We start from the raw sequence: 19,641 nt of genomic DNA on the forward strand, positions 1-19,641 counted from the left end.
CCTAACCTCCTAGTTGTTGTGGTACTAGGATTCACTCTCTTCTCTATATCCACCTTCTGTTAGAAGCAAATAGATTAAAGTAAATGTCACTTATCCCTTCTTCCTAAGAAGATGAGAAAGAATAATCTCTTCATTTCACTTTAAGATCATTGTCTTGATTTCAATAGGAACATAATTCTCTAGCCTTGTGTGAGTCTGAGTGTGTTTGAATGAGAAGCTTGGAGTAACTGGTTTGTACTTAATACACAATGCTTAATGACTTCACCAAGGTGGCCTCTCTAGGGGTGCATCTCCACTGTAAAATGAATGCTGTTTGATACTATTTTAACTGCCATTGTTCAATCCTGTGTAATACTGGGCAATATAGTTTGGTAAGGCACCAGCACTCTTTGGTGAAGAAGGCTAAAGACCTTGCAAAATTACAACTCCCAGGAGTCTATAGCATTGAACTATCATAATTATAGTGGTGTTAAATTGCATTGATTCTGCAGTGCAGAATGCTCTCCTAGTCTTAGGTTTTGGCCTGGAAATCTTAGATTTTGGGAACATCTTTAAGAACTGGTGATCTCCATCATCACAGTCTAAAATAGCTTCCAAAAACTCTTGAAGAAGCACATTTGATGGGCCTTCTCACTGGCTGCTCCCAGACTCAGGAATTCCCTTCCATGGGAGGCCAAGTTGGTTCCTCTTTGATGTCCTCATTCTGGCAGGCAAAGGGATTATTTAGTCTGGCAGACTTTGGGATTTAAACATGTTTGTTGCTGAAGGGGGCTTTAACTGGCTGGGTGCTGTTCCTTTCTTTTTATTGCTATGTTCTTAATTGATTTTATTTATTTAATGTACTCTTAAATCACCTGGTAATCAAAGATCTCTCGGTAATTTTCAAAATGTTAAAAATCTCAGTTCCTTAAAATATCACAGCAATACAGTAAAAGGAGCTGACAAAGAAGCAGAATACACACTCAAAACAAAACCAGCATCACAGAATAAAATGTTTCAGACAAAAATTAATGGTTTAGTGGTTTGAATATTGGACCATGACTCTGGAGACCAGGGTTTGAATCCTAGCTTGGCCATGGAAACCCATTTGGTGACCTCTCTGCTTCAGAGGAAAGCAAATGCAAATCTGCTCAGAACAAATTGCTATTTGAACCTCACTGAGGTTTGCCTTGATAGCACACTTCAAAAACAACAATAGGATAAAAGCACCTTGGTATAAAAATGCTTCGACTGCACTTTTAAAAACACTTTTAATTATGACTTTTGTTTTTCTTTGTTAATGACCTTCGGGAACTTTTTGGTAAGGAAGCACCATATAAATTTAATAGACAAACTGATTCTTTTGGAGGCTGGGTTCAGCCCAGATCTGTCATGTGTGTTCAAGTGACAGCCGCTTCCCAATACAGATCCCACACCCAAAAGCTGGGCTCATTTAGAAAATTACCACTTTGTTCCCCTGCCAGTGATATGGAAAGTTGCCCCCAGCTGAAGCCATCTTAGAAGCCCAGACCTTTTGGGTTTCAGCCAGAACACACCTCTTTACTTTTATTTCCTAATTTCTAGTTTCTCCAATAGCATCTCTTTGAATCAGAAAAATAAACAATTCAGACTGTCCCAAACTAAATTTACCATTCTGAGGCAAAACACATTAGCCTTAGGAAAATCTTGATTTCAATTATATGTGCTTCCAAGTAATACTGTGATATTGTAGTCTGCCATACAATATCAAAGGTGAATTAGATCAAGAGTTTCTTGGGGCTGGGTTAAAACTTGCACATCTGTGCTTTTTGTCTGTGCAGAATGTACGAAGGGGAGGCACATATCTCTTCGCTGTCAGGAACACACACTGTGTAAGGCTGCAATGCATCTTCTTGGCTTCTTTGGAGAGGAAGGGTGCATGTACATGTAGAATTAGTATTATGGAATCCAGAAATTGTCAGTTTGGCGAGGCATCAGAAAGGCTTAAGACTATTAAACTACAGCTCCCATCGTTTCATAGCAATGAGCTGAGATAGTTAAAGTGGTATCAAATTGCATTAACTGTATAGTGTAGATCAGGATGTCCAACCTTTTGGCTTCCCAGGACCACGCTGGAAGAGGAAGCATTGTCTTGGGCCATACATAAAAAATGCTAACACTTGTGATAACTGATGGGCAATAATTTTTGTAATAATGGCCACCACAGATTTTTAAAAAGTCCTTGCATAATAGTCCTAATTATGCACCACCCTATTTAGAGGGTCTTTTAAAATAGTTGAGCAGGTCTTTTGCCTGAATTGTTTGCGAATTACAAATAATCTATATATATAAAAGGGTAATGAAATTTCAGCCTAGGACAAAACAACAAAACTACACATCTCAGAAACACTAAACTTGGCAGCACAACCCGTCATCCATGCCTCTATGTTCATACAACAAAAAGAAAAGAAAAATAAAGTCCTAATTAGAGGGAGAGGAAGAATTGTTTTTATCCAATTGCTGCCAGTTAGAAGGCTAAGCTCCGCCCACTTGGTCTCCTAGCAACCCACTCAGCCCAGGGGACAGGCAGAGTTAGGCCTCACTTATACCTCTTCCACACTGCCTATAAAATACAGATTATCTTATTTTAACTGGATTATATGGCAGTATAGACTCAAGGCTCTTCCACACAGCTATATAACCCATTTATAATGGACTTAATGTAAGGTAAAACCTTTACCCTTTACCTTAACAACCACCAATTCCTCAATACTTTATTTCCCACAGCAACGTATGGCTGGGCACAGCTGGTACTCTAATATTTGTAGATGTAACATTCTCTGATTATTCCATTCCATTGTCATCTACAAGGTTCATGCTTGAGAACCAAGCAATAGAGTTACAACCCTCTCCTCTGTCAATGTTTTAAGTAAATTTACAATTTTGTGTTGGGCCGTATTCATAGGTGTCCTGGCCACATGTGGCCTATGGGCTGCAGGTTAGACAAGCTTGGTGTAGATGAACCCAAGGTGTGGTTCCTAATCACACATTATATCAATTTTACAGTCCTGGTTCCCTTGAAATGTGTTGAACTATGATTGCTATCAGCCCCAGATACCATTGGTGAGAAATCGTGAGAGCTAAAATCTATAGAACTTGGAATGAAAGTCAGGTTGAGAAGAATAGGTACAAAAACATGATATCCATGTAAGAGAGAAATTGGGTTCATAGAGCTATAGTTGTTTTTAACAATTGAATCTTTATATTTGTACATAACGCAAAATTGTAGTTTCAGCACTTTGTGAGAAAATGCTTCTAGAAACATTGGCCTCAGTACTCTTGCTTTCTTTGCTCTGTGCCTTAGGAGGAGGAATAAGGAATTCTGTTTTCCTTCAGCTGAGTCTTGTTTTTCATTAAATGAAAACTAGGGAATCTTTCTTGATCACTGAACAAGAAAACAAACAAATTTGAGATTTAGAGTTGGCAAATAAACAACTGATTTGGGTTGTTGTGAGTTTTCTGGACTGTATGGCCATGTTCCAGAAGCATTTTCTCCTAAAATAAACAACTGATTTATTTTAAATTATAATTTTTACATACATATAACTAGAAGCCATGAGTCAGGGAATATACTGTAAGAGCCTGGCTTATTCTTCATGTGATTGTTGGCAAGGAGAGGATGACAAGCTTTGCTCAGGCTCCAGTGGCTATGCATGTTGTGCTCATCCATGGATTAACATGTGTAAATCCTGCCTAACAGATTTATTGCAGCATGAATTTTTGTTGCAGTCTGGATCCCCCGTCCTCAGATGTGTGAAGAAATACATCACACACATTTAGCATACAGATTGAGAATCTCTTATCCAAAGTGCTTGGGATCAGGACTGTTTCTTAGTTCAGATTTTTATTTTAGATTTTTGAAGTTTTCGAATATATTATGAGATATTGTGCAGACGGCTCCAAGTCTAAACATAGCATTTACTTAAAGTTTCATATACACCATATACATATAGCCTGCAGGTAATTTTATACACAACATTTTCATACTTTTGTCCATAAAACAAAGTTTGTGTACATTGAACCATGATAAAGCAAAGGTACCACTATCTCCGCTTCTCATGTGAACAATTTTGGATTTTGGAGTATTTCAGAATTTTGAATGAGGAAAACTGAATGTGTATTACTTATATGTAGAGATGAAATAGGATATACCATAATGACATGTAAAAGATATTTTCTTTTTTCAAGTCAGGAACAACTTGAGAAACTGCAAGTTGCTTCTGGTGTGAAAGAATTGGCCGTCTGCAGATGACACCCAGATGTTTTGCCATCCTGTGGGAAACTTCTCTCATGTCCTAGCATGGGAAGCTTGAGCTGACAGACGGAGCTCACCCTGCTCTCCAGATTAGAACTGCCGACCTTTCGGTTAGCAGTCCTGCCAGCAAAAGGGTTTAACCTATTGCTCCTGGGGGAGGGGGGCTCCTACTATATAAATCTTATTTCAGTACCAAAATATATATCACTGTTAGGTAAGAACATTTGCCATAAAACTGATACAGATTAAGATTTGTCCTTCACAACCTGTGGAGAGCTGCTAAATAATAGCCCCCTGCACACCCTTGCTATTCTAACCCACTATTCCAGGCTGACCATAATGATTAGAATGAAATGTCAGAAAAAGTATTGTACATACTCAATGTACGCATAAATTGACCTCATGTCTATGTCAAGGGCCAGTTTTTGATGCCAACATTATGAATTTGGATATAGCCCCTGGATAAGTTGAGGATCATTTTGAAGAGAGGATCAGCATCAGCGGCTGCTTCAGGGCCCCAGTCACTCCTGGCCACCGCTGCCAGTTTCCCACCCAGACAATAGGGTCGCTGTTGCCCGCTTTTGGTCTAAACCTATTTAGCTGCTTGTGATTTCCTTTATTTCATCACTTTTAAATTTATTTATTATGCAATGCTTTTGACACGAAATAAATAAACCCAGACATTCAAAAAGGTTAGGAATGGCCTTCTTTTGGTCCCACTGGGATGAATGAAACTCTTGCCTTATACCACTCTGCTCAAAGTAGGGAATAGTTCCTTTCTTGATAAAAGTTATCAATACTTTTATATCAGTATCATATTATTATAGCAGGCGTGGTATGAATCTACAGGCTGGTGCCAAGATGGGAAGTGATACATTATGGTCTCAATCCAACATCCCTTCAGCATAGCTTACCGTATATACAGGCATGGGCAAACCTTGGCCCTCCAGCTGTTTTGGACTTCAACGCCCACAATTGAGACAATATATTGGTACAGAGGGGCCCCTGGTGGCACAGTGTGTTAAAGCGCTGAGCTGCTGAACTTGCGGACCAAAAGGTTCCAGGTTCAAATCCTGGGAGTGGAATGAGCACCCACCGTTAGCCCCAGCTCCTGCCAATCTAGCAGTTCGAAAACATGCAAATGTGAGTAGATCAATAGGTACCGCTCTGGCGGGAAGGTAACTGCGTTCCATGCAGTCATGCCGGCCACATGACCTTGGAGGTGTCTACGGACAATGCCGACTCTTCGGCTTAGAAATGGAGATGAGCACCAACCCCCAGAGTCGGTCACGACTGGACTTAACGTCAGGGGAAACCTGTACCTTATTGATACAATTCTCACATTGGGTCATTGGGTAAGTTGACCCAGTTTTTTTAGGTTGATTTTTTGATTAAAATTTCTAGACTTATAGACAACTATGTAGAGGGTGGTTCTTATAATGATTCCCTCAAAGCTTTGTGCATTGATATTTTATGATGACATAAGCCACTTTAGGAACACCTTCAGATATGCCCAAACATGTGCTCTGTACTGTGACATCAACCCAAAACAGACAGCATTAATTCTTCAACCGTCACATTGTTTCATTCCCAGCAATAACTTCTTGGGCTGTGTCTGTATTTGTTGAACTAAATGGGTCCATGCTGTGATGCAAACATGGAAAGAGGAGTACGAACACATAAACTGTTGCCTGAATGGAACAAAAGTCTACACAACATTTTTTTTATTTTGTGACATGTCAGAGGAACTTGATGGCCTGCTCACTTTCTTGGTTTATTGTTATGTTCTACTTAACAATCTAAGTTGAAATAATAAGTTATTTTTACCCTGTTTACCTGGTGGTTCTATAATACATTTAGATTTTTATATGACCTTGGCTTCACAAACACCTTTCTGAATGTTTTTCTTAAAGATGTTTCTGTGTCTCTATGAGAAATTCATCCACATACTTATTCATCGGATTCATTTTATGAAATCTGTCAACATGTTACTAATCTTGTATATATCTAAGATGGTGGAAAGGACATAATTAGGGATGTATCTGATGAAAGAGTTTAAGTAAATCTCCTGACTCATTATGAGGAAAAAGGCTGGAATCTGAAAGGCAATTTTCCCATGCCAGGAACATCATTAACCCAATATATGAACCGTGAGGAGAATTGTTTGGTTAAATAAATGACTTGTGCTAATCAATTCCATTCTTTTTAATGAAAATGTCTTCATTTGCTTGGAATTACAGATGACATTTTACCATGCAGGAAGTTTAGATATGAACATCTATTTTTTTTAAGTGGAGAAACTTCTTTATTAGAAATGCCACCAAAAGCAAACAAAAGAATGCAAACAGAATTGTTAAAGGTTTTCATGCAGCAACACTTTTGTGGGATGAGGTCTCTTTCCTTCTCATGTCCTCTTTCAAGCCGAACAAGGGCAAAAAATCTCTGCATGTTGATTTATGGCGTTGCGTGTATATTTTACCTCATTTCATAGGTATTTTATCTCATTTCATTTATTTATTTCTTAAATAAAGAGGCCCTACGTGGAATACTCAAAGGCTGTTAAGTACGAAAAGAAATACTACCGGCCGCAGGGGTAGTATGAGTCTACAGGCTGGTGCCGAGATGCGAAGTGATATATTATGGTCTCAATCCAACATCCCTTCATCATAGCTTACCGTATACTCATGTATAAACTGGCATCACATATAAGTTTTCAAGCCAAAATTATGGCTTTTGATTTGGTCATTCTGTAAAGAGTAGAGGAAGTCGGCGCCTCTCCTAAGGTGGTCTAAACCAGTGGCTCCCGACCTTTTTTTGACCAGGGACCATTCTGACCAGGGACCACTTTGACCAGAGACATCTCTCAAACATTAGTACCAAAAAGGGTCCAAATCAGTTTTTGATCAACTTTAAATTTGGTTTGGTTATTTGGGGTGCTGATTCAGAAAATTGTATTGGATAGACCATATCAGCTTTAGTTTCTGATACAGAACATATGCCATCCAGTAGTCGTCATCTTCTCACCGACAGAAAATCATACTTAATAACCTAGAGCTGATGTGGTCTATCCAATGCAATTTTCTGAATTAGCACCTCAAATAACCCCAGGAACAGGCCTAAAAACGAAGACACCAAGGCGCCCCCACTTCCAGGTGCCACATGGAACGGCCCCGCTCAAGGGGAAGGAGGAGGAGGAGAAGCAGCAGTCAGGAGGCTTGTTGGAAAGCGTGAAAGCGTGGGTAGTCAGCCTCTCTCCTCTTGACATCCCCATTGCCTCGGCACTATAGGAGGGTTTTGTGAGACCAGTTGCTCTCGTTGCAATAGTGTTGTAGCAGTGAGGCCGCAGACCATATTTTAATTGTTGGGACCACTGGTGGTCCACAGACCTCAGATTGGGAACCACTGGTCTAAACTCTTGCCTTTAGCTACTCTACTTAGAGAAGGTAGTTGTTCCTTTTTTGCTACAAGTTAAATCCTCATGGCCAGACGTAAAATTATCACAGCATTGCTAGATCCTTTGGGATCCTCCAGGGATTTCAGCACTGATGTCATCATCTTACATCTGGTTATTGGGACATAGCCAGATGTTTATCTGATCCTCCTTCAGCCTGCTTGCCACAGAGAATGGAATGGCTACGCAGGGAGCTTTCAGGTGTTTTATTGATAAACTGGATTGTATATTGTAGGGAAAGGAAGGGAATACCAACCCTTTCAGCATCTCTAAAAGAATGTCTACACATGTAAAAGAAATTTATGCATGTATATGTCTCTAACAGAGTTCCAGCCTATATGCAGTAACTTTGCCTGTAGCACATCACTTTTTGCTGTAACAGTGACATGCACTCTGTTTCAATCAAGAATGCCAAGTTAATTTAGGAGTATTCAAATCTTGCTGGGTGGCATATACCACTCTCCGTTTCAGTACCTCATGACTACTTCCTACTTCCTAGCAGCTGCGCCACAGGGAGGCGATTCATTACACCTAATGATAGAACTAGCCTCCCTTTCCTCATTCATTGAATCTGGAAAAACATCTACTGCATTATTGAGCTGTGGCCACTCCTTACTCACTAGGCATAGAAGTCAATTTATTCATTCAACTCAGTAGCATATAATTTTACCGAGACTACTGCTGCAATTAGTCTTCTCCATGTTTCGGTTTCTCTCCTGTTGATTACAGAATAATGGGGATCTTTTCTTTTTATTGTATTCAATTAATTATTACTCTGTGGTCAACAGAGTCAACAGGAGAAAAACTGGAAGTTAAAGTAGACAAGATGTTGCAGTAGTCTTTTTAAAGATATATAAACAATTCATATATCACATTTCTCCTCATTCAAGATTCAGGTCAGCTTCTAATTACTTTGAAAAAATATGATGTATTTATGTATTATTTATTTTGTGAATCGTTGGAATGTTTTTGGTCAAATGTCTTGTGTTGTTGTTTTCGGGCTTGTCCCTGTTGTGAGCCGCCCCGAGTCCCTTTGGGGAGATGGGGCGGGATATAAAAATAAAGATTATTATTATTATTATTATTATTATTATTATTATTATTATTATTAAATGTTAAAAATTGAATGGCAGTTTAGTTTTCAAAAACCACATAATGCTAAAACAATGCAGAGTAAAACAAAATTAAAATCAGATTAGAAGCACTACCTCATTAAAAGTTCTTTTTTGTCATTTAACTAGAAACCAAAGGCCAGCCAAAATACAAAGATGGTGGAAGGAAAGAAGGAGGGCGACTAAAATGATCAAGGGTCTGGAGAACAAGCCCTATGAGGAGTGGCTCAAAGGGCTGGGCATGTTTAGTCTGCAGAAAAGACGGCTGAGAGGAGACATGATAAGGGTCATGTATAAATATGTGAGGGGAAGTCATAGGGAGGAGGGAGCAAGCTTGCTTTCTATTGCCCTGCGGAACAGTGGCTTCAAACTACAGGAAAGGAGATTCCACCTGAACATTGAACTTCCTCACTGTGAGAGCTGTTCAGCAGTGGAACTCTCTGCCCTGGAGTGTGGTGCTTCTTTGGAGGCTTTAAAACAGAGGCTGGATGGCCATTTGTCGGGGGTGCTTTGAATGTGTTTTCCTGCTTCTTGGCAGGGGGTTGGACTGGATGGCCCACGAGGTCTCTTCCAACTCCATGATTCTATGAAAGGAGAAAAAGTGACTAGCAAACTTATTCTGAGGGAGAATTCCATAACTTGGGGCAGTTACTGAGGAGGCTGTCTCTCATGTCTTCCCCAAATGTGCCTATGATGGTGCTGGGACCAAGGGAAAGTCTTCCTCTGAAGATCCTAAGCCCTTTTCCATATATACTCACAGATAGGTACAAAATAATCCCAGTACTGCTGAGATGTGCTAGGACCCTCTCCAGCACTGGTGCCATCATTTTGCATCTGTCTAAGGCAGTGGTTCTCAACCTATGGGTCCCCAGATGTTTTGGTCTTCGGCTGGCTGGGATTTCTGGGAGTTGCAGGCCAAAACACCAATGTCCCCACTGGTCTACGGGGTCTATGGCAGGTGCCTCTCTGATCCTGTCTTGCCTGCTTGTCACAGAGCATAGAATGGACACAGAGCACAGGCAGGACATGACCCACAAGTACAACACAGGACCCATGATCGACTGAGGTTGTTACTTGTTAAATTCAAGGTGAAGGTGGAATTCCAACTGAGCTTCTTGCTTTTAGCTCAGTTTAATACCACCCTCTTGGGTCCTTTCCCTTCTCCTTCTGTCCCTGCTTTGTTGCAGCCAGAGTACTCCAATGCTCTTCAACACTCCCAACTGAGGAACAAATATTTCCTTGACACTTGAGGATTGAGAAGTGGCTTCAGAGGCAGAGAAGGTGTGAAACTATGTGGTGCAAAGTGACTCTGTAACACACGTAACAAATCTTGTAGGGCGCCTGGGATATTTCACCTACTTTTCTCTCTCCCAGTTTAGAGCTGTGATGAAAACAGTGCAGAGTACAACCTTCTAAAATATTTTATCAAAGTCAACAATTTTCTCTTTATCACATTTAATCTGACTTTTCATCCAAGTAGCTCAGGCAAGTGTACAGGTGTGTGTACACACTTTTATCACAGAAACCTGCGAGCAGAGCTTAGAGTAGTTATTTGGAGGACTGCAACTCACAGAATCCCTATCAAATAGATTGCTACCATGAATATATCCAAAAACAAAGTTAACAAAAATTACTTTTTTGGACTGTAAGTCCCAAGTTGTCAATGACAGCTAGAAGATTCTGGAAGTTGTAATCCAAGTAAGCAATTTTCACAAGGTCTGCCGGTATAGTAGGTTAGGCTTTAAGACTGTAACTAGCACAAAGTCATATACAGTGAATTTCACAGCTCAGTAATAATAATAACAATACTAAATACATAATGATGAATACTTGGGCTTCTACGTAGTTGCTTTGAGTCTTCAAAGCATTCCAGAGGCATTGTATTTCAACAAACAACCCTGTAAGTATAGTTATCCTTATGTTTCACATGGCAGTATCCCTCAACCTGATGCTTTGTGTAAGTAGGGAGTCCAGCGTATTTGTATGTCACTACTCTGGAGAAAGCATGCCAGGAAACTGACATGGCAAATTCTAGCAAAGCCAAAAATCTAGCTATTGACTTCTTGTTCTGTAACGTAGTATCATTGAAACTCCTCTCTCTTTAGATGAGGTTTTTTTTTTTTTTGCTGGATGTCAGCTAATGTGTATCTGTTTGGTAGTCCTTCCACCTGAGCTCCTAACTCATGAACAACAGGATTGTCCAAACATACAGATTTTGCATCAATATTCCACTCAAGCAACCTTAAGTGCCAAAACTCAGCCTGTTGCATCAAGCAGTGTAATCCTATCTGTGTTTACTCAGAAATAATTACCAATGTAAATCCCACAATGTTTACTGGGATTTACATTCATTTAAATGTGGTTAGGATTGTAATCTTAGGGCTTGCCTACACTGGCCAAAACCCACGTAGTGGTCCAGGAATCACTACTGGATGCCTACACAACATCCAGGGGCTTCCAGACCTTGATGTGAGGGTAAACCTCGTTGAAGTGATTGAGCCTTGTGCCAAGGAAAGTCAGGGAATGCTCCGGAGTTTCAGAGAAACTCTGGAGCAGCCTGGTACTTAGGGCAGTGTGGACACCAGAATAGCTCTGGTGAGAACCAGTTCGCTGTCCACACGGGCTGGTGCTGCCATTCCCCTTTCTTTCCCATACTTGTCAGTGCAGGAAAAAAGGGAAGAGTTGAAGCCCATGTTGCCATCACTGTTGCCGTCTGACTCTAGGGCTCCTAGCTGTCTGGAGTGCTCCATGCTGACATCAGCAGAGGCACCTGCGTAACAAGGGTGAAGGAGGAAAGGATCTCAGTTGTTGACTACTATTTTATTGCTTTTTGCAATTAAAAAATTAACAAAAAACTTTTGTGGCAGGTTTGCCCCTACATTCTTATTTAATTTCTGGATATTAATGTGAAAACATTTCAAAGCAGTTTGAAGGCAGGATATCCTGCCCAGGCTGCATTTCATGGGATAGATCTGACGTTGTGAAATATGAAACTGCCTGTGCCTTTTCCCCTTTGGTGATGGGCACACCCCACTGGGTGAAACTGGCCTGTCGAAAGCTTCTTCTTATACACCCCTGGTAATTTATGCAACTGATTCATCAAGTGGTATTGCTGGCTCAGCTGTTGGGAGCTTTTGTAATCTTGTCCTGCTCTTCCTTGCAGCCATTCCAAGCTTCTCGTTCTCCTCCCTGTTCAGAGATTTGTGGTTGTCAACAAAGAGAAGACAACACCACAGCAAGATAGTGTTGCATCAAATAGCATTAGGGGAGCAGGGTGCAAAAGGCACACTTAGACCCTGTGATGATGATGATGATGATGATGATGATGATGATGATGATGATGATGATAATTTTATTCTTATACCCCGCCCCATCTCCCCGAAGGGACTCGGGGCGGCTTACTTGGGGCCAAGCCCAAACAGAACAATATAAAAACAAAACAATAAAACCAATCAATCAGACAATAAAAGCAAGTCATAAAAAATCACATACAAGATAAAGAGTTAAAATCATGGCTTGGGTTCAAAGGATCTAGGCCAAAGTGCTAAAAGTGCAAATATATCATGTCATCAGGGAAGGGTGGCCACTCAGCTATGATGGCTATAAAGTGCCATTGTAATACTGGGGAAGGCATACACTGTCAAATGGACAACAGGTCGACCATACAGAGATCAGTCACCAAAAGCCTCTCGGAAGAGCCAAATCTTCAGGCTCGTCCGAAAGGAGAGGAGGGTAGGGCCTGCCTAATCTCCCCGGGGAGCGAGTTCCAGAGCCGGGGGGCCACGATGGAGAAGGCCCTCTCCCTTGTCCCCACCAGCCGTGATTGTGAAGGTGGTGGGAGCAAGAGGAGGGCCTCCCCTGATGAACGAAGAGGTCGTGCAGGTTCATAGGGGGAAATGCGGTCTCGAAGGTAGGTGGGTCCCAAACCGTTTAGGGCTTTGAGGTGATAACCTGCACCTTGAATTGGGCCCTCATGTCTCCTCTCAGCCTTCTTTTCTCCAAGCTAAACATACCCAGTTCTCTAAGCCATTCCTCATAGGGCTTGACTTCCAGACCTTTGATCATTTTGGTCGCCCTTCTCTGGACACGTTCTTCTTAGAACTGGACACAGCTTTGCATATGAGATCTGACCAAAGCAGAATAGAGTGGAGCCGCAACTTTCCTTGATTTAGACAGCTTCTTTCTCCTCTCACTTTCAAGAAGTCTAAAGTAAAAGCAGACCATCAGTCTTTTGAGCAGCAACCAGCTACATTGCTCCCCCCTGGATTCTGTTCACTTTAAGAACATCACGAGAAATGAGGAAAACCAACAAACAAATTCAACTTCAAAGGCAAATCCTCAGCTTTTCTCAGAGAGTACCAAACTGAAAAGGAAGGAAGGGCTCCACTTCAATTATGCTCTGCAAATGCATGATAGAACAGTTGTAAGCAGGCTAATGGCTGTGTTAGCATTCAGGGAATCGCATGCCATTCAATACACTAAGCTGGTAGAATCATAGAATCATAGAATAGTAGAGTTGGAAGAGACCTCAAGGGCCATCTAGTCCAACCCCCCGCTAAGAAGCAGGAAATCGCATTCAAAGCACCCCCGACAGATGGCCATCCAGCCTCTGCTTAAAAGCCTCCAAAGAAGGAGCCTCCACCACGGCCCGGGGGAGAGAGTTCCACTGCCGAACAGCCCTCACAGTGAGGAAGTTCTTCCTGATGTTCAGGTGGAATCTCCTTTCCTGTAGTTTGAAGCCATTGTTCCGTGTCCTAGTCTGCAGGGCAGCAGAAAATAAGCTTGCTCCCTCCTCCCTATGACTTCCCCTCACATATTTGTACATGGCTATCATGTCTCCTCTCAGCCTTCTCTTCTGCAGGCTAAACATGCCCAGCTCTTTAAGCCTCTCCTCATAGGGCTTGTTCTCCAGACCCTTAATCATTTTAGTTGCCCTCCTCTGGACGCTTTCCAGCTTGTCAGCATCTCCCTTCATCTGCGGTGCCCAAAACTGGACACAGTATTCCAGGTGTGGTCTGACCAAGGCAGAATAGAGGGGGAGCATGACTTCCCTGGATCTAGACGTTATTCCCCTATTGATGCAGGCCAAAATCCCATTGGCTTTTTTAGCTGCCGCATCACATTGTAGGCTCATGTTTAACTTGTTGTCCACGAGGACTCCAAGATCTTTTTCGCACACACTGCTGTCAAGCCAGGCGTCCCCCATTCTGTATCTTTGATTTCCATTTTTTCTGCCGAAGTGAAGTATCTTGCATTTGTCCCTGTTGAACTTCATTTTGTTAGTTTCGGCCCATCTCTCTAGTCTGTCAAGATCGTTTTGAATTCTGCTCCTGTCTTCTGGAGTGTTAGCTATCCCTCCGAGTTTGGTGTCATCTGCAAACTTGATGATCGTGCCTTCTAACCCTTCGTCTAAGTCGTTAATAAAGATGTTGAACAGAACCGGGCCCAGGACGGAGCCCTGCGGCACTCCACTTGTCACTTCTTTCCATGATGAAGACGACGCATTGGTGAGCACCCTTTGGGTTCGTTCGCTTAGCCAATTACAGATCCACCTAACCGTAGTTTTGTCTAGCCCACATTTTACTAGTTTGTTTGCCAGAAGGTCGTGGGGGACTTTGTCGAAGGCCTTACTGAAATCTAGATATGCTACATCCACGGCATTCCCTGTATCGACCCAACTCGTAACTCTATCGAAAAAAGAGATCAGATTAGTCTGGCATGACTTGTTTTTGGTAAATCCGTGTTGACTATTAGCAATGACCGCATTTGTTTCTAAGTGTTTGCAGACCACTTCCTTAATGATCTTTTCCAGAATCTTGCCTGGTATTGATGTGAGGCTGACCGGACGGTAATTGTTTGGGACGTTCTTTTTTCCCTTCTTGAAGATAGGGACCACATTCGCCCTCCTCCAATCTGCTGGGACTTCTCCTGTTCTCCAAGAACTCTCGAAGATGATTGCCAGTGGTTCTGAAATAACTTCCGCTAGTTCCTTCAATACTCTTGGATGTAGCTGATCTGGCCCTGGGGACTTGAATTCGTTTAGAGTGGCCAGGTGTTCCTGGACAACTTGTTTCCCTATTTGGGGTTGGATTTCCCCCAATCCTTCGTCCATTCCATGTTGCTGAGGTTGAAGATGGCTTTCTTTTTGTGAGAAGACCGAGGCAAAGAAGGCATTAAGCAGTTCTGCCTTTTCCCTATCCCCTGTCACCATCACCCCATCTACTCCTTGCAGTGGCCCTATCGCCTCCTTTTTCTTCCTTTTTCTACCAACATAAGCAAAAAAACCTTTTTTGTTGTTTTTTATGTCCCTGGCAAGCCTGAGCTCATTTTGCGCTTTAGCCTTGCGAACCTTTTCCCTACAGGAGTTGGCTATACGTTTGAATTCTTCTTTGGTGATTTCTCCCCTTTTCCACTTCTTGTGCATGTCACTTTTGAGCTTTAGCTCAGTTAGAAGTTCTTTGGACATCCATTCTGGCTTCTTTGCACTTGTCTTATTTTTCTTCTTTGTTGGCACTGTTTGCATTTGCGCCTTGAGTATTTCACTTTTGAAAAACTCCCATCCATGCTTAACTCCCTTGTTTTTTAATATCGGCGTCCATGGAATGCCGCTCAGTAATTCCTTCATTTTTTGGAAGTCAGCTCTCTTAAAGTCCAGAATGCGTGTTTGACTTGTCTTAGTTTCAGCATTCCTTTGTATTGCAAACTGCAGGAGCACATGGTCACTTGCCCCTAAGGATCCAACCACTTCAACTGTATTGATCAGGTCTTCCACATTTGTTAAGATTAGATCAAGAGTTGCTGATCCCCTTGTTGCCTCTTCTACCTTCTGGACCATAAAATTATCTGCAAGGCAAGTGAGGAATTTGTTGGACTTTGTACTCTTGGCTGAGTTTGTTTTCCAGCAGATATCGGGATAATTGAAATCGCCCATGACTACTATATCTCTTCTTTGTGCCTGTTTGGTCAGCTGTTGACAGAAGGCTTCATCAAGTCCTTCATCCTGACTCGGAGGTCTGTAGTAGACACCCACGACAAGATCTTTTTGAGTCCCGGTTCCCTTGATTCTTATCCAGATGCTTTCAAGCTGGTTTCCCGGATTACAGTCTTGCATTTCTTCTGCAACGTAACTGTTTTTGACATATAAAGCTACTCCCCCTCCTCTCCCCTTTGTTCTATTTCTGTGAAAGAGGTTATAGCCCTCAATGGTTAAATTCCAGTGATGGGAGTCATCCCACCAGGTTTCAGTGATGCCTATGACATCGTATGTGTGGTGCTGTGCTAGGAGTTGGAGTTCGTCTTGCTTATTTCCCATGCTCTGAGCATTAGTGTAAAGACATGTAAGCCCCTGTGACCTCCCCTCGAACTGTTTATTTGGGATTATTGTGCTCTCTGTACTTGGTCCTTGCTGTGTTTGTGCAGCCCTCCGTTTAGCCTTACGGCGGTTCCCTGTGGTCGTGGGTAATATAGTGTTCGCCAGGCTGTTGTTCCCCTCCCCCAGTGGATTTAGTTTAAAGTGCGCCTGATGAGGTTTGTGAGTCTGTGTGCAAAAAGATGTTTTCCTACTTGTGTGAGATGCACCCCATCGCTTGCCAGTAGTCCATCCTCTTGGAAGAGTAGACCATGGTCAAGGAAGCCAAAATGCTCCTCTTGACACCATTTTCTGAGCCAGTTATTGACCTGTACTATTTTTCCGGCCCTTGTAGAGCCATGTCCTACAACGGGGAGGAGGGATGAAAAGATCACATGTACATTATACAGTTTTAGCTTTGTTCCCAGAGCTCGAAAATCATTTGTGATCTTTTGAAAAGTATGCCTAGCGGTGTCATTGGTACCTACATGAATCAACATAAGGTGGGGAGGGTGATGGGGCTTTAGGAGCCTGCTGAGCCTCTGAGTGATATGGTGTATTTTTGCCCCCGGGAGGCAGCATGTTTCTCGAGCCATCCCATCCGGTCTGGAAATGATGGCTTCCGTTCCTCTAAGGAGGGAGTCACCTACTACCAAGACCTGTTTCCTTTGAGGATTGACAGGGTCCCTTTTGTGCAAGACAGTGTGTATGTCCCCTGAAGAGTGTTCCTGTTGAAGTGAATCATGTAGGTGTAAAGTGTTGTCCTCCTCCTCAACATCCCCAGTGCATTCATCAATGACAATCCATTGAGATACATCCGAGAGCCCATTACTCTCCCAAGGATGTTCCTGTTGCTCCTGGTCTATGATTGGGGATGGAGCATTTGCATGATTACATAAGTGTGACTGTGGTGATGCACTGTCCCTGTCAGGGCTATCCCCTGCGCATTGATCCAGGATGGTCCACTGAGTGGTATCTAAGAAACTGTGGTCCTCCACAAGATGTGTTTCCTGATTGTATGTTAATGATGTAAGAATTTCAAATCTGTTGTGTAAATGCAGCTGAGCAGAGGAGTTCTGTGGAGGCTGCCTGGTCCTGCGTCTCCTTCTATGGGTGACCTCCTTCCAAGCCTGAGGGTTGTCTACCTTTGAGTTGATCTCCCCATAAGGTTCCTGATCATGGTCTTGGTGGTGTTGGTGTGATGCAGGCTGCTGATCTACAGCAGCGTGTTGTGCAGTGTCCAAGAAGAGCTCGAGTGCCTGAATGTCCTTAAGGGTCTTAATACGGTGCTCGAGCTGTTGGATCCTCTGCTCCATCCACTTTTATAATGGACTGGTGATAACATTCCCAGAGGGGAAATGACCTTTGTCTTTTGTCAGGACAACCAGAACTTGATCCAAATGCAACACTTGTTAATAAACAAAGCTCTTATTTTTTCCGTCGCTTCTTCCTTTTGGGTTCCTGGTTGATGTCTGACTGCGTGGATGCAGGATGCTAAAAGAAAGAAAACAGCACACTGTACACAAACCTGTTGTTTTGAGGAAAGAGTTACTCGCTTTGCCAGATCTGCAGTTTGTCCCATCTTGTGTTTTCTTCCTCATTAATAACACGCTGGTGCACTAAGCATATTTTGTTGCTTGGCTAAATGTTTCTTGATTTTCATGTGTTTTCATTTCAAGTATTGAATATTTATTTGGAAAGTACCATTTGGGTTTGCAAGGATATAAAACTATATACTTCTCATGGGGAAAAAGGAATCTCCTGGTAGAAAAAGTGGCATACTGGAGACAAGGACCAGCTTGCCCTTCAGCAATTTTTCATCTATTTTTCCTATGTGCCAGTTTCCTTTCAAAATCCAGCCCCCCTACATCTGCAGCTTGAAAGTTGTACGTACTAGACAAAGTCTTACCATTTAATTATACAGAATGTAGAAGATAGATGTCTCGAAGAAAGATGAGTTCAGTATGAGGTGAATTCAGGTTTAGACAAAGGGCCAAGACAGTCTACAATAGGCAGTATTATTTGTTTCTTTCTATGGATGATGCTCAAGGCATTTTAAAGTAATAGTTGTGTCTCCAAGCTGACGCCTGGTTCTTCTTCTTTTGAACATCCACTGATGACAAATGAACACATACAATTTAATCAGTGAACTACATGATTCTGATCCCTATTTTAATGCATTCTTCAAGTTACTGTAAGCCAAAAAATAAAAATAGTCTCTAATTTATGTCTTTTCCAGTTCTAGATCAGTTGTAACAATTTTTCTCAAGCTCTGATAGAAGAGTTTTAAGGATTTTTCTTCTCTTTAATTCAAGTATTTTGGGTGGTAGGCAAAACATTGCTTGTGTATTCCTCTATGACTTAACGTTGGACTGGACGACCCTTGTGGTCTCTTTCAACTCAATATTTATATGATTCTAATATCACAAAAACAGGATACTAACGTATGTAACTGCATTCACAGCTCTGTATTGGCTTCATCCCTTTAAAAACATATATTTCTAAATGTCAGGATTTTGTGTAGTGGACACACTTCCACCCATGAATCTTATGAGTGGAAAAATTGACATCCAGTCACGTCATTCAAAGTTTCTTTTTCCAACGACTGAACTAGAGGATGTCCAGCAGTTCTGTTGGCATATTTGAACCATTGTTCACTTAAGACATTTCTGGTTCTGGATGTAAGATAGTTAGGCTTGGAATGTGAAAGATTTACTATAGATTGCAACTGCCATTATCTTAACCATTGAATATTGTGGTTAGAGCCAATGGGGGTTGTAACCCTATGTCACCTGAAGGGCTATTGTTTATCATTTTTTTAAATGAAACATAGAGTAGTCCTGCAAAACATGAACCATCTACAAATGTCATTCTAGACTTCTGGAAAGATTTCACCAACATTTCTTAAAAAAAATTCCTATACATTTCTTGGGAAAACAGGCAGACAAATGTCAGTGTTCTGAAAGAAGGAAAGACCACCAGCACTGAAACTATGATTCTCTGCCATCAACTTCACTGTATAGGCTATGTTGTCAGAATGTCCAATCTCCATCTCCCAAAGTAGTTGCTTTATTCTCAGTTCTAGAACAGAAAACAATGTCTGAAGACAACAAAAAGCATTTAAAGATGGGCTTAGCTAACCTTAAAAATGTGGTATATATACAAAGAACGGGTAAGTTCTGGCCCTTGAGCATTGTAACTGGAGGTCAGTTGGATTTTGAAGAGGCACAAATACAGAGTAAATGGACGAAATGTGCCAAGAGGAAGGCACATCAAGCAAACTTTTCATAACCAACTTCCATCTGGAAATCTATGTCCTCAATGTGAAAGATTGTGTGGATGCAGAATAGGTCTTCACAGTCACGTATGGACCCACCACCAAGACTCAACCTTTGGAAGACAATCATACTTGCCCATGAGTGATCATCTGTGATGATGATGATGAGTTACTATCCAC

The 19,641-nt window shown here is 41.8% G+C and overlaps 1 protein-coding gene across 3 annotated transcripts in view; it reads left to right on the forward strand.

Annotated features, from left to right (window-relative positions):
- Positions 1–19,641, forward strand: part of LOC100559032 (60 kDa lysophospholipase) — an 88,357-nt gene that overhangs the window by 63,125 nt on the left and 5,591 nt on the right. The gene's annotated exons all lie outside the window — the stretch shown is intronic.

The sequence above is a fragment of the Anolis carolinensis genome, chromosome 1 (assembly GCF_035594765.1).
Source record: "Anolis carolinensis isolate JA03-04 chromosome 1, rAnoCar3.1.pri, whole genome shotgun sequence".
Classification (NCBI taxonomy): Eukaryota; Metazoa; Chordata; class Lepidosauria; order Squamata; family Dactyloidae; genus Anolis; species Anolis carolinensis.